This window comes from Callithrix jacchus, chromosome 12 (genome assembly GCF_049354715.1).
Source record: "Callithrix jacchus isolate 240 chromosome 12, calJac240_pri, whole genome shotgun sequence".
NCBI classification, from domain to species: domain Eukaryota; kingdom Metazoa; phylum Chordata; class Mammalia; order Primates; family Cebidae; genus Callithrix; species Callithrix jacchus.
In genome coordinates this window covers 65935370-65950776 of record NC_133513.1, presented here as the reverse complement: position 1 = coordinate 65950776, position 15407 = coordinate 65935370, and the positions used below count along the sequence as shown (strand labels likewise).

The 15407-nt window shown below is 35.5% G+C and overlaps 1 protein-coding gene across 7 annotated transcripts in view; it reads left to right on the top strand.

Annotated features, from left to right (window-relative positions):
- LOC118146324 (uncharacterized) overlaps positions 1 to 15407 on the top strand; it is a 531773-nt gene that overhangs the window by 469021 nt on the left and 47345 nt on the right. For 4 of the 7 annotated variants that reach the window (XR_013524395.1, XR_013524396.1, XR_013524393.1 and 1 more), the window contains one exon: positions 14546 to 14699. The exons of 2 other annotated variants lie outside the window; for them this stretch is intronic. The gene's annotated coding sequence lies outside the window, so the exon portion shown is untranslated. Of the gene's footprint in view, positions 1 to 14545; positions 15335 to 15407 lie in introns of those variants that run through there. One more of the 7 variants, XR_013524394.1, reaches the window with a different exon arrangement.

Below are 15407 nucleotides of genomic sequence, written 5' to 3'. Positions count from 1 at the left end.
TTTGAAAGCATTTGCACTGAAGCCGTCTTTCCCATGGATTGCTCTCAATCAATGACTGAGCAAGACAGACAGACAGAACCAAACCTGTTTCTGGGAGATATGACTGACTTTGTCTCAGGAACTCCCTAATAACTTTGTCAAAATTTCTTATACCGCATCTTAGTCTAGGAGGTTTCCACCTGCATCATGACCTGACACCTCTCACCGTCTCCAGGTGACCTCTGTCTCCCTCCCTTTTTTATTTTTCTTCACACAGATGTTTTCCCTAATACATTTCTTGTCCACTTAATCCTGTCTTGACATGCACAATGGACTTCTCAGAGAACTTTCACTAAGGTACATCATAAATTCAGAAAACTGTAACAAAGACTCTCAAGTTGTCTTCACAGGTCTATGGAGAGATAGACATAGACATACTCATCTCTGTATGTGTCTCTGTGTTTATATCTATCTCATTATATCTATTTGTATCTGGAATGGTAGGGTATATGAAATACAGGTATATTACATGTTCTGTTCAGTGTAATTTCCAAAAAAGAGTTCTTAGGACTTGTAAAGTCTATATTATTCAGTTTTCACACTGCTATAAAGAACCACCTGAGACTAGGTAATTTTTACAGAAAAGGGGTTTAATTGACTCACAGTTCCACATAGCTTGTGAGGCCACAGGAAACTTACAACCATGGAGGAAGGTGAGGGAGAAGCAAGGCACATCTTACATGGCAGCAGGAGGAGAGAGAGAGGAGTCGGGGGAACTGCCAAACACTTTTAAACCATCAGATCTCATGAGAACTCACTCACTATCTGGAAACTACCCCTATGATTCAATCATCTCCCAGCTGGTCCCTCCCTTGACACATGGGGATTACAATTTGAGATGAGATTAGAGTGGGGAAACAGAGCCAAACCATATCAAGGTCTTAAAATGATCTGACTGTGCACATTGGGAGGAGTGAAGTAACATCAATCATTTACTAAATTCCTGCTGTTTTCTTGACTCACTTCTATACGTAAAATTTTCAGAAACTAGGATATGCCTACTTTTTTCTTATAATGATTTTCCCACACTTTAGAACAGTTAAGCTTTTCTTTTTCCTGTGATGTGTACACTGGGTGCTTCTGTTACTCTTATTGTTTTTCTGCTGACTATCACTCATGTACTGAAGTGACAGCTGTGTAATTCACCAAACTGTTGGCAGGCCTTAACAGTCCAATGAAGCAATACTGCCTAATTGATCCTGGTCATAAAACCTTTAGGGAGACTGTTGCAAAACTAGCTGTGATTGACTGAAATGAGAGAAAATGTTCAACCTGTTGAACACTGGCTAAGGCTATTTGTAATAATAAATGTATGTGTGTGTATAAATTTGAATGTATAAATGTGTGTATATGCAGACACATATTTATATTATATACACATGCTTCTGTTAAATTCTGAATATTTCAGCAACTACTTGTTAACACAGAGTCCTTGCCTGGATAATAATGGTCCTCATTAGACATTTCTAATTTCATTGCACAAAGAGAATGAAAGTTGTCCCTAGGTAAAGAGTGAAAAAAAAAGATCCTGAGAGTTTTTTAAATTGGAATGTTTTGGTAAAAGTTTTATTGAGATATAATTTGTATACCATGCAATTCACTCATTTAAAGTTTACAGTTTTATGGCTTTTAATATATTCATAGAGTTGTACAGCCATTCCCACAATTAATTTTAGAATATTTTCATCAGCTCAAAGAGAAACACCAAATCCATTAGCTGTCACCCCTTTCCCCTATACATCCCTCCCCATAACATTAAGTGACCACTAATCTACTATGGATCTGCTTATTCTGAACATTTTATAAAAGTGAAATCATTCCAGTATTTGTTCCATTGTGATTGACTTCTTTCACTTAACACAATGTTTTCAAGGTTCATCTTGTTGTAGCATGTACCAGTACCTTATTTCTTATAATTGCTGAATGATATTTCATTGCATGGATATACCACATTTCATTTATTCTTTTATTAATATACGAACATTTGTGTTATTTTTACCTTTTGGCTATTATGAAATGCTTCCCTGAATATTCATGTATAATTTTTTTGTGTGTAGACATAGTTTTTCATTTCCTTAGGTATATACTCAGAGTGGAATTCCTGAGTCAGGTAGTGACTCTATGGTTAACTCTTACAGGAACTGCTAGACTGTTTTGTAAGGTGGCTGCACCATTTTACATTCCTACTATCAGTGTGTGAGGGTTCTAGTTTCTCCATATTCACATTAACACTTTTATTATCATTTTCATTCTATTAATCTTAGTGAGTGTAAAGTGGTATCTTATTGTGCTTTTGATTTGGACTTCCCTGATGAAAAATGCCTTAGTCTGTTTAGGCTACTGTAAGAAAATTCTACAGGATAGGTAATTTATAATCAACAGAAATTTATTTCTCATAGTTCTGGAGTCTGGGAAGGCTAATATCAAAGCTCTGGCACATTTGATGTGTGATGAGAACTCATTCTTCACTTCCAAGATGGCATCTTGTCCTGCATCTTCACATGGCAGAAGGAGTAAAGGGCCAAAAAGGCTTCCTCAAGTCTTTTTATAAGGCCACTTATCTCATTCAAGAAGACAGTGTCCTCATGATCTAGCCACCTTCTAAAGGCCTCACTTTTTGATGTGGTTTGGCTGTGTCCCTATCCAAATCTCATCTTGAATTGTAGTTCCTGTAATTCCCATGTGTTATGGGAAGAGCTTGGTGGAAGATAACTGAATCATAAGGGCAGCTTCCCCCATACTGTTCTCATGGTAGTGAAAAAGTCTTATGAGATTGGATGGTTTTATAAGGGGTTTCCCCTTTCTCTTGGTTCTCATTCTCTCTTGCCTGCCACCATGTAAGACATACCTTTCACCTTCCACCATAATTGTGAGGCCTCCTTAGCCAAGTGGAACCATAAGTCCATTAAACCTCTTTTTTTTTTAATAAATTACCCAGTCTTGGATATGTCTTTGTTAGCAGCTTGAGGAAAGACTAATACATGTCCTAATATGGTTGCATTGGAATTAAATTTCAGCATGAAATTTGGAGAGACACTGCATTCAAACCAAAGCAGATAACAATGTGGAACATTGCTTTCATGTACTTATTAGGCAATTACATGTATTATTTGGAGAAATATATTCAGATCCTTTGCCAAATTTAAAAATTGCATTATTTGACATTTTATCGAGTTTTGTTCTTTTTATGGTATAAATACATGACCCTTTTCAGATATATGATTTGCAAATATTTCTCAGTCTTGGTTTTTTTTTCCCCCACTTTCTTGATGATATTCTTTGAAGCACAAAGATTTTTAATTTTGATGTTAATAATTCATCTATTTTACTCTTGTATTTTTGTTGTGAGACTGCAGCTTTTCAGAGTACCAATCCACGTATTTCACCCATGTTGGAAATGGGTAAGTTTTCTCACACTTAGCAGTGCCATTATACATAGTAGTTCCCTGGCATGCTGTGTTAAGAATTCTGGAGACTCAAATTCACTGGGAAGCAGAGTAATGTTTTTTCAAGGAACAGGTACTGATTGTGTTATGTACCCTATAGCTTATGTTCACATGAGTGTTACTTTGTAAATAATAATAATAAGCTGCATATGGTGGCTAATATCTGCACTTTATTAAGTGCTGTAATTCTAGCACTTTAGGAGGTTAAAGAGGGAGGATTGCTGGAGTCCAAAAGTTGAGACCAGTCTAAGCAACATACGAAGACCTCAATCTCTACAAAAAATGTTTTAAAAAAATCTGGGCATGTTAACACATGTCTGTGGTCCTAACTACTTAGGAGACTGAAGTAGAAGGATTGCTTGAGCTTGGAATTTCAAGGCTGCAGTGAGCCATGATAACACCACTGCATTCCAGCCTGGGTCACAGACATTGTCTTAAAAATACATAAAAATAATTTAAAAATCAGTAATTATAACATATAAATCATTAATAATATTTTTCATGAATTGCCAAAGGAAAAAAAACTAATGGCATATAGTTTTAATAGAGTTTTGATGAGGAGAAAAATGAATCTGATGGACTTTCTTCCTCTATTTTTTGCTCTTCAGTCTTGCCTTCTGCTTAATTGAATTTATTCATTTATTCAGAAAATATTTATTAAGGATGTTCTAGACACTGATGATGTATTAAACAAGATAAACACGAACCCAAATGTAGCATACATTAGCCAGTGATTAATGATTTTTTTTATTTCCACCTCTCTTGCTCTTTTGGCCCTCTGGCTTCCCTTGTCCTTGATCCCTGCATGCCAAACTACTTCTAGAATAAAGATATTAAAGCTACATATTCATTCACCATCCATTGACCCAAATTTATTACTGGGCAGAAAGGCAAAACCTACCACTCCTGACCAGCAGCTGATAATGATGCAATAGAAGTTGAGAATGGTGAACAAGAATGCCCCAGGGTATTTGCTCCGAATAAATGGAGTACAGGTAGAGAATCCAGTACTAAGAGTTAGTTACCAGACAATAGTTTCAACCCACCACAGACACCGATTTGTCAAGACCATGACTGCAGCTATTCTCAAACTCATTCTAACCTTTAAACAGAGGAAAAGAGACTAAGCATGGGCAAATTTCAAATGAGTGCTTTCCGAAGCTCTTTCCAGATTTATGCAACTTAATATCTGATAATTTTTAATGGAATTTTAAAATGGCCAAATAAAAGTAAAATTGCCTCATGACAAATCCTATTTTTCAAAATCCTTTTTACAAGCTTACAATCAATAAATACTAGTATTTTTTGAAAAATAGGATCTGGTGAAATGCTAGTATTTTCAAGAACAAATGGTTATTGGCTTAAACCATTTGTGTTCAAATCAGAACATGCATCTAGACTAGATCCATTTCTAAAAATATCTGATCTCATGACTGTGAGATGTGACCTTTTACAAGTACCCAAATCAAGTAATTTTAGAAATTTCTCAGTCTGAAGTTTGATAATGAATATTGCATTTATACTTTTTCTGTACTTAAAATATTCCAGACTTTAATTCATTACTCATTAATAAACCGTTTCTTTTTAGCAATGGCTTTCAACACTATCTACATATTACTAAATTATCAAATAGAAAGTAAAAATTCACCCAATTACCTTAAAATTTTCTTTCTTTCTTTTTTTAAACAGTCATTTTGATATGGTATTACACAGAGGAGATTAACCATAGATTTTCCTTTGAAGGAAAACATTTAGATTGTGATGATACTACGCATTTTTTTATTTTTTATTTTTCTTTCCACTGGAGAAAATAAGATGAAACATAGTTGAACATTTCATTTTAAACTGTCTGTGTAGCCACAAACTAATAGGCAGATACATGGATGCTTGATAGTTTCTATTTGTAATTTACACCTTTACCTGCAGGCAGAAAGCTGTACTAGAAAATTAGAGAAGGAAAAGAGGCATTTTTTCAGCTACTTTTGTCATCAGACTAATAGGGAGCTTTTCTCCCCTATAATGTACTTTCCAGTATTGTATCTGATCCCTCCAGGAATCCATTTGACATATGGAACTAAAAATAAGGTAATAACAAGCCCAGTGCTTGGGAAGATTGTTTCTTTTCATTTCATGCTATTTCATGAGAATATTGAGAATATGTTTTTGATCAAGAGCCAGAGCTATGTTTTCTATATTTGTATATCTCTATCTGAGTCTGATAGCCGCTGAATAGCCCATTTGGCAAATTCATATGCGTGCAGAAGTGTATGAGACTTCAGAGGAAATGAAGTTACTATATCTATTTTTTAAAAGACGGTTAAACACTATTAGGATTTGTCATCCTGGCTTAGATTTTCTTAATTATTGTTACAAATAAAACTCAGCCTTTATCACAGTTAAGCATACAATATGAAGTTGTTTTCCTAACCTTTAATTGACCTAAACACAATGTTGTTGTTAGTGATGATTGGCCAAAAAAATGGGGAGGGCAACAGCTTGGGTTTTCAATATCAAAGGAAATTTTCAAGAGTTTAAATTGATTCTAGGTAGACCATAGAAAAATATTTCTAGTTCACTGAAAATTTTGAATTGGATTTTTTTTTTTGGTTTGATGACTACTTTGTAAATTCCTAATAAAGCCTTGTTTAATAAATGCTACTTGGTATCAAGTAAAAAAAACAAAAAAACTGTTGTTAGGTTTCCAACATCTGGGTTCTAGATCTAGCTCAACCATGATTGAGTGTCAAGAATGTTTTCTGGGCCTGGCTTCATATCTATAAATTGAAGGGTGAGAAATGAAAGAAGTAAGATTAAGGGATCTATCAAATTTCTGTAGCTGGAAATGTCTATGTTAGTATACATTTTTTTTTCTAAAGTTGCCCTATAATGTTATTTTATTCCTTTCTTCTAGCCTCCCATATGTATTAGGTTATTTCTGAGCTATGCTGAGATTGTTTTAAATTTTTTCCCAATGTATTTATTTTTACAATGAAATTAACATAGCATAAATATAATTTTATTGTAAGCAACTAGTATAACTTATACTTATTTCTCTTTTAAATTCCCTATGCTTAATGTGTCTTGGGGGTTCCTCTTTCTGCCAGGGACATTTGACTACGGATAAAACATTTTAAATTGACAAAACCTGACTAGAAAATGGAGAAGTGACCTGAGGTATTCAGGTGGGTCACACTGTCCAAAAAAGGAATCCATTTGTCCTGTAAATTGTCACCCTTTGGGCTTTTGCAAGACTGGGCTAGAGTCAGGTGTGATACTATTGATATACTATCAGTTTCCCTCCTGTCTACCTCCACCTCCCCGCCCCCAAAAGAGCAGCGAGGGCAAGGACATTGAGCAAAGGCAGATCTTTGGAAACAAAGAGAGAGGCTTGGATTATTTACTCAAATGACATTCTCAGCATCTAAAAACCCCGACAGCTGGGTGATTTAGCTTTCTCTTTAGAGTTGTTGCCTTCCCTCTCAATGGTCTCTCGTCATTCTCCCCAGCTTTCTCTCCCTAGCACAGATGGTAGTTCCAAAGATGTGCACCTAAGGAAGGAACCCTGGTGCTGTAAAAATAAACAAGACTGTTTCCCCTCTGGGTTTCTGTCACATATACAACCATTCCTGCTGTCATGTCCTGTTTATAAAAGGTGAAGAACAGTCAAGGGAATAGTGATGATAGAAAAAGTCGATGAATAAGTAATATTGTGAATATAAAAGTTTTTATGTGCCAGAGATGAGGACTTTTCTTCTTGCTTTTAAATTCAAGTTTAGCTTTTCAATTTTAAGTGACGACTTTCTTCTTTGAAACATACCCACACACCCACACACCCTCCCACACACTCACACATTATTTAAAAGACATCTTTAGCACTGAGAGTACTTTAAATCTATTGACATTATTTTTCTCAAAGAAAATTAATAATACATTTTTTCTTTTGTTCTTATTTGTTTTTAACTTTACTTATTTATCATGATTATCAGTGAATCATAGAGAATATGAAGCAGTCCCCCAAATGCCCAATAAAGAGTAAAAATTATTGGTAGGTTTTTATATCCCTTTGTAAAGATTGCAGATTTGAAAGGTATTTTGTGGTGTATTTTAAAATAATGAAGGGACAATTAAAAACAAACACACAAATCAAATGATTGCAGGATTCATAGGGCCTAGTTCTGTTTCTTCCACAAATTCATTTGAGAGAGAATGGCACAAGAAATGGGCAAATTTGATGTAATCATAACACATAGGAAGGTTCCATCAGGAAGGTTAGCTTCAAGGGACCATTGTCATGTTCAGAGTTTCAGGGTGGATGAATAGTAGGGAGAATTCAACAGTAAAAATAGAGCAAAGAACCCTCTCTTGTCTAAAGATAGTTAATTTGGCTAATATGCCTAATCCAAGTTCCGAAACTAATAATGAAAAAATATATATTTTTTAAATCACCTCTATTCTTTTCTATTTGAGGAAGTTTAAAATTTTTTTTTATTTTCCTCATGGTTGCCAGGAAATAAAGTGTATACTGGAAATAACATCTTTTAGACTGAGATGAAAGCTATATTCTAGTTGTGTATCTGTGGAATTTTGGGCATGTCATTTTTTTACCTCTCTGTGTCTTATTTTCTGAATTTATAAAGCTAGATGAAAATATTTGTGTTGCTTACTTCACAGCGATGATGTGCAATAATAGATATCAAATTCCTTTGTGAGTCATAAAATTCAGTGTACATGTGTGGTGTTATTAGGCTGATTGGCTAAAACATCTTTATCTGTCTCCAGGTTGTAATATTTTAAGTCTCTTGAAAGACATAAAGCAAGATTGCTTTTAATCACAATATCAATACAATTCATAATGACAATTTTTCCAAAACGCTCTGGTGAGAATTGTACATAAAGCTATTGGAAACTTCACAGGGCCCTAGAGGTTTATCATTAAGATGCTCTGACTCATTAGATTTACATTAAACTAGAGAATTGTAAGAAAACTAGATTTGGTCAAGAAAACTAGATTTCGGCCACTTTTCACTTCTAAACTTCCCGTGATAATGGGAATGTTTACTTAGTTCTTTACCATCTATTTACCACTTGCAAGTATCCTGCTAATGCAGGTAGCAAAATTAATCAGTGAATGTACCAGTAGAAAAAAAAATTATATGTATAGTCGTTTCTTGTTATCTGCATGGGGTGAGGCACAGTGGAGAGGATTAGTTCCAGGATTCATGTAAATACCAATAAGCAAGTCCTTGATATAAAACAGTGTAGTATTTGCATATAACCTAAACATGTCCTCACAAGTATTTTGTCATCTCTAGATTCCTCATAATACCAAATACAGTGTAAATACTACATAAATTATTATACCATATTGGTTTTTATTTGTATTGTTATTATGTTTCCTTGTATTTTTGATCCATTGTTGGTTGAGTTCATGATGTGGAACCTGTGAAAATGGAGAACTGACTCTGTGCCTTCAAGAAAGAAAGAAGTAGTTTGATATGATATATTTCATATTATAATATCTGAGTTAAATTATCATCCAAAGCTTTTTTGAAAGCATTGTACTTGGTGATTGTATCTTTGAAAGATTTACTGTATATTTTTTAAGGTATAGCCTTACTTGATACTTAAAACTTTCAGAGAGCAAACCCACTGTGGAAGGAAGGGAGGAAGGAAGGAAGGAAACTAATTTTTTTAAATTGCATTTTAGGTTTTGGGGTACATGTGAAGAACATGCAAGATTGTTTCATAGGTACACACATGGCAGTGTGATTTGCTGCCTTCCTCCCCATCACCTATATCTGGCATTTCTCCCCATGCTATATCTCCCCAACTCCCCACTCCCCACTGTCCCTCCCCTATTTCTCCCCGGACAGGAAAGGAAACTAGTTTTTATTGAAAAACTTCTATGCTCCAAGACATTGCATATGATGGGTAATTTAGTCCTTTTGAAAATTCTGTGAGATACAGTTTACTTGTTCACATTTTACAGTTGAAATAACTAATGTATAGAAAACTTAGTTGACAGGGCCATATCACTAATAATGGCAGAGACAGTGTTACAATGAAAGTTTATTAAAGCAGCATGCTTTTTATACATGTTGATGAGGCTGATACATGTAATAGGCACCAGTTGCAGATTATCTAACATGATTTATCTTTACATAGATCTTCTTATGAGTGAGAATGTTAAAGTGCACAATGTATGTTAACTCAGTTGATTCTCTCCACAACCCTATATTTTAGATAGTATTACCCAGCAGGTTTACTGATGAGGTAACCAAGCATAGATGAGTTAACTAAGTGGCACAAGATTACTCAACTAGAAAATATTGGGGCTGGAATTCAAATGCTTCTAGTATGACTCCAGAGTTCACATCTATAGATGCTTATCACTCTATATGCTAATTTTTAATCTCCAGGGCAACTCTATAAAGTAAATCTTGCTGTCTCAATTTTTCACATGAGGAACCCAAAGGCTCAGTAGCCTTTCAAGCTGGCATACAGTCCAGTTTTACTATTTCCTGTCTGGAGGTGTTCCAATACATCTTTCAGCTGCATTGAGTATGAAGTGAAGGCTACATAACACTAAATATTGGTCTGATTTTTTTCTAGCACAATTGTGAAAGAAAAGAAAAAATGGACTTGCCTTATGCCTTATTCCCGTTAGGCTTTTTATGAAATGGCAGAAAATTTGAGACAAATGCAGTGATACGATCATGCTGGTTATGAATGTGGGATTCAGGCACAAACAGAACTGAGCTTTCTGTCTTGCTTTCCACCTGTTGGTTGTGTATTCTTTGACAGTCACTTAAACTTTCTTAGCCTCTATTTGTTCAACAATAAATGAGAAATCATGATAGTGTCTATGTCATAGGGTTTTGAATGACATTTAAATGAGTTACTGAGGGAATGTATTCTCTCCTCAGGTCCACAAGGAGGCGTAGTTTCAAAGGCAATAACTTCCCAGCAACATGCTGGACCTGCCTTCTTTCGTGTCTTCATCTGGGAGCTTAGAGTTCTTTGTTTAACTTTTGCACAAGCAGGAAGTTAGGCTGCCCAGAAACCAAAGGTCAATCACTGCAGCAGAAGTTTAAAGGAACTCCTTTCATAAGACAGAAAACTTGAATAGGGTGGGACTAACTCCCAGGTTAAAAGTCCCCTTTTCTTACATCTGTGCAGAATCCATCTCTGGATTCCCTCCCATGATGGCGTGGGAGATCTCTCTCTACATATATCCATTTCTTTCTCCTTTTTCTCCCTCTCCACCTAAATAAATCACTTTTAGCAAAACTCTTTGGGGTCCGATATTTACTTAAAACTAGCTCACTGCACCCAGCGGCATCCTCTCCCCTATTCTTGGGTGAGTGAGGGACCAAGGACCTGGAAGAACACATCCTATAGGGGAGCCCATCGTCTGCAATTTGGTCATGTTACTACTAATAAATTACTTTGCCTAGTACCCATACATTGCAATCATTCAACAATTCTCATTAAAAAGGTGTAAAAAATGAAAATGGCTCCAAACTAGTCACATCTTTTCAGCGTGTTGGTGTCAATTCAACCATGTACTCACTCACTCACTCACTCAAACATTTATTATGCATCAATATGTACCAGAATTTAGTTCTTCAAAGACAATGAAAATATAGACTGAACTTCAGCAATTCCTTATCTCCTAAGTAGAGCATTCTAAAAAGTGTATACTTCACAACACTAATTCTTCCAAATGTTCCACAGAAAAGTGTTTTATGAACAAATAAATTTGGGCATGTTTCTGTATAGTATCTGCTTATTGAATATTTGCATCATGCATTGGATATAAAGGCTCTGGGAAGACTGGAATTAGAATGATGTGTTAACTGTTTAACTTAACATTTTTCCAGCTTAACCAATTTAAACAAATGGCATCTTCTCTGGAATGGGTCCACATGGTGGCTACTAATATGGTGAAGGAATTTTTTTCAATGTCCAACTATATAGGCCATAAAAATAGTAAATAATAATAATAACAATAGTTCTTGTTTATGTCCTAAGGATGGCAGTACACATTCACTGTCTTGTCCCAGGTTTATGTCAACTACTCTTGGTCACAATATAGTACAAGGAGTCCTCGATCCCCTTTGGGAGAAGTCATCTGGTTTTGCTGAAGTAATAACTGTGAGTGAGGAAAATCTTGAATTATTGATAAAGGAGATGATACATATCAATTTCAATCCCCAAATGAATATTGTGAGATTAAAATTTTTTGTATTGAGAGTTTTCACAATTTGCATCTAATCACTTGTCTCTGTGATGGACTGCTCTAGAACAGATCTTATTGGTTTAGGGTGTGAATTTTATCAGGCATTTTGCATTTTCTGTTTCACATCTTCCCAATCCATTTTTTTATTCCAGGCACTGCAATAACCAGCTGCATGAGGATGCAGCCATTAATTCCTTGCCACATCTGCACCATGAATCTGTTTCTTGCTGCTCCAGTATTTGTCAGCTACTATGTCAGGCGCTTGCAGTAGCTCACTCAGTGTGCATACTTGAAATTGCGATGAATTTAACACTCAGGTGTTAAACTATCAGTTGAAGAATGGAAATTCATGTGTAAATATTACTCTCTTTCATGTCATGAGTGAACAATTCTGAGGGTTATTCTACACCTTTGTTTTAAGAAGGACTGGGGACTAAGCCCAGTGATAAACAGTTTATTAATGTACCCTCAAGTTAGCTTTCTTCCTTACCTGCTCCACTCTTAGACTCTTCTTAATTTTCCGAAATACTTTCAAAAATAAGCTGTTTAACCGGGTGCAGTGGCATGCCTATAATACCTGTGCTTTGGGGGACCCAGTCAAGAAGATAGTCGGAGGCCAGGAGTTCAAGGTTACAGTGAGCTGTGATCATGCTATTGCACTCCACTCCAGCCTGGATAGCAGAGAAAGAGCTTGTCTCAAAAATAAAATAAATAAATAAATAAAATTATCTGCATACAAGCCTGCTTAATGGGTAAACTAAGGTAAAATACAGGTTTATTTGGTGTATAATAAATGTGCAAGTGCAGTGCAATGAAGAAATAAATGGGGCTAGAGTAATTGAATATAAATACTGTATTTTAGTTTATTCTCACACTGCTATGAAGACATACCTAAGACTGGGTAATTTATGAATGAGAGAGGTTTAATTGACTCACATTTGTGCAGGCTGTATAGGAAGCATGGCTAGGAGCCCTCAGGAAACATAATCATGGCAGAAGGTGAAGGGGAAGCAAGCACATCTTACCATGGAAGAGCAGGAGAGAGGGAGAGAGTGAGTTAAGGAGGACGTGCTACACACTTTCAAACAACTAGATCTTGCAGGCTGTGTGAGGGAACTCACACTTGTAATCCCAGCACTTTGAGAGGCTGAGGTCGGAGGATCATGAGGTCAAGAAATCGAGACCAGTCTGGCCAACATTGTGAAACTCCATCTCTACTAAAAATACAAAAATTAGCTGGGCGTGGTGGCGCACGTCTGTGGTCCCAGCTACTCAGGAGGCTGAGGCAGAAGAATCATTTGAACCCGGGAAGCATAGGTTGCAGTGAGCTGAGACTGTGCCACTGCACTTTAGCCTGGGTAACAGAGCAAGACTCTTATCTCAAAACAAAAACAAAAACCAAACAACAACAACCAGATCTTGTGAAGACTCCAACATGAGAACAGCAAGGGACTTGAGCATCCCCTATAATGGGTCAGGAGAAGGATGGGTCCTCCTTCAACATCTAGGGATTAGAATTTAACATAAGATTTGAGTGGGAACATAGGGCCAAACCATATCATTACATATTTTAAAAACTTTGTCCTACACAGAAAACCAATTTTACTTAGATTATATTGCTAACTAAGAATGGTAGAACAATAACTATTTTAGAAAATAAGACTGTATCTAAGAACTTGGGATAGGTAATTTCTTAATTAGAACACAAAAAGCACTGAATCATGAAGATAAATACTGTTCGTGGGGCTTGATTTACCTTTTCCTTGGTTTATTCAAAAACAAGTAAGAGAATGAAAGAAAGTCACAGAATAAAGAGCAATCATAATAATATGCAGTCATATCTGGGTATCTATGGGGATTGGTTTCAGGATCCATCCCTTCTCTGACCCATTATAGGGGATGCTCAAGTCCCCTTATATAATTGTGTAGTATTTACATATACCCCATGTGTATTCTTCCATATACTTTAAATCATTTCTAGATGATTTATAATACCAAATACAATGTAAATGCTATGTTGAGTTGTTATACTATATTGATTTTTTAAATTTATATTATTTTAACTGTTGTTATTTTTAATTGTGTTTTTTTTTTTCCTGAATAATTTTGATCTTCAGTTAGTTGAACCCATGAAGGCAGAACCTACCGGTAATGGAGGGCCAACTATATAAAATTTCACATTGTAAGCTGTCTAATAGTTCTAGCAGAAATATTTACTATATTTTTAAAGAAAGAGAAGCTGGTAGACTATTTTGCATAAATTATGGGAAAGAAGTAGAATATTGGAAATTATAACTGAAGAAAAAAAGGGCTAGAGAAAAAAAACATTTTTATTGTAAATATATGCTAACATGTAGTACTCAGTTAAAAGCAAAATGGCTGTATTTACATAGGAAAGAGATAACTAAGGTATGAATCAGTGCTCAGAATAAAAAATGAAATAGGTTAAATGGCATGTAATTTATTCTGGTTAAATTCACAAAAGTGTTTCTGCAGGTGAAACCATTGGATCATGACATACTTTTCTTGAAGAAAGGCTGGTCTTAACAAGGCTTTAAAGATGTGATATTTTGATGCATTTAAATAGGTCAATTGTGTTATTTTCCACAACTGTAAAGAAGATGATTTCAGAGGTAGAAAGGCAGGGAGGTATCAACCATGCTCATTGTGTTCATAAAGGGGAAGTAGAGAAACACTCTCCTGCCTCCAAACCCTCCCCTCCCTGCTCAGAATCCAGAACATACAAAAAAACTGTTTTTGACCATGTCAAGAATGATCAGTTACACTGCCACAATTAATCCCACAATTAATCTTTCAGTTAACAGATAATATCCTGTGGACAAGTCTCTCATGCACAAGACAAAGACACCTGAAGGAGGGAAATTTCATGGAGTTGGGAGTTTAGTCATGAATGATTAAGAGGCCCTATTCTTCTGCTAGAGATCACCTCAAGGAAAGATTCTGCTCTGAAAGTAATTGTAAAACCAATGAACACACAGTTCTCCTTTATTTTGTCTTTGAATTCTTACCTTACTTTTTGAAACGGTTTTGAATTTACAGAAAATGTGAGCAAATAGCACAGAGTTTCTTATATCTGCCCCCAACTTCAACAGTTTCACCAGTTTTTGACATTTTACATGAATGCCGTGTATGTGGTATATTAATGAACCAATATTGATACATAATTACTAACTAAATCCACAGTTTATATTAAGGCTCACTATTTGTGTTTTACAGTTCTGTGAGTTTTGAAAAATGCATATTACTATGTTTCCCCCATTATATCAGACAGAACAGTTTCACCCCCGTAAAAATTCCTCCATACTTTCACCTATTCTTCCCTGTTTCTTCTGCCTGCCTCTGACCCTCCAACCTCCTAACTACCTACAACCGCTCTTCTTTTTGCTGTCTCTACAGTTTTGTCCTTTTCTAGAATGTCATATAATTGGAATCATATATTATTTAGCCTTCTAAGACTGACCTCTTTTACTTAGTAATATGCATTTAATATTTTTCCATGTCTTTTTGTGTCTTAATAGCTCATTTCTGTTAATCACCAAAATATTTTACCGTATAGATGTGCCCTAGTTGTTTATCAGTTTACCTATTGGAGGACATTGTGGTTGCTTCCAGTTTTTGGTCATTATAAATAAACTTGCTATAAACATTCATGTGCAGGT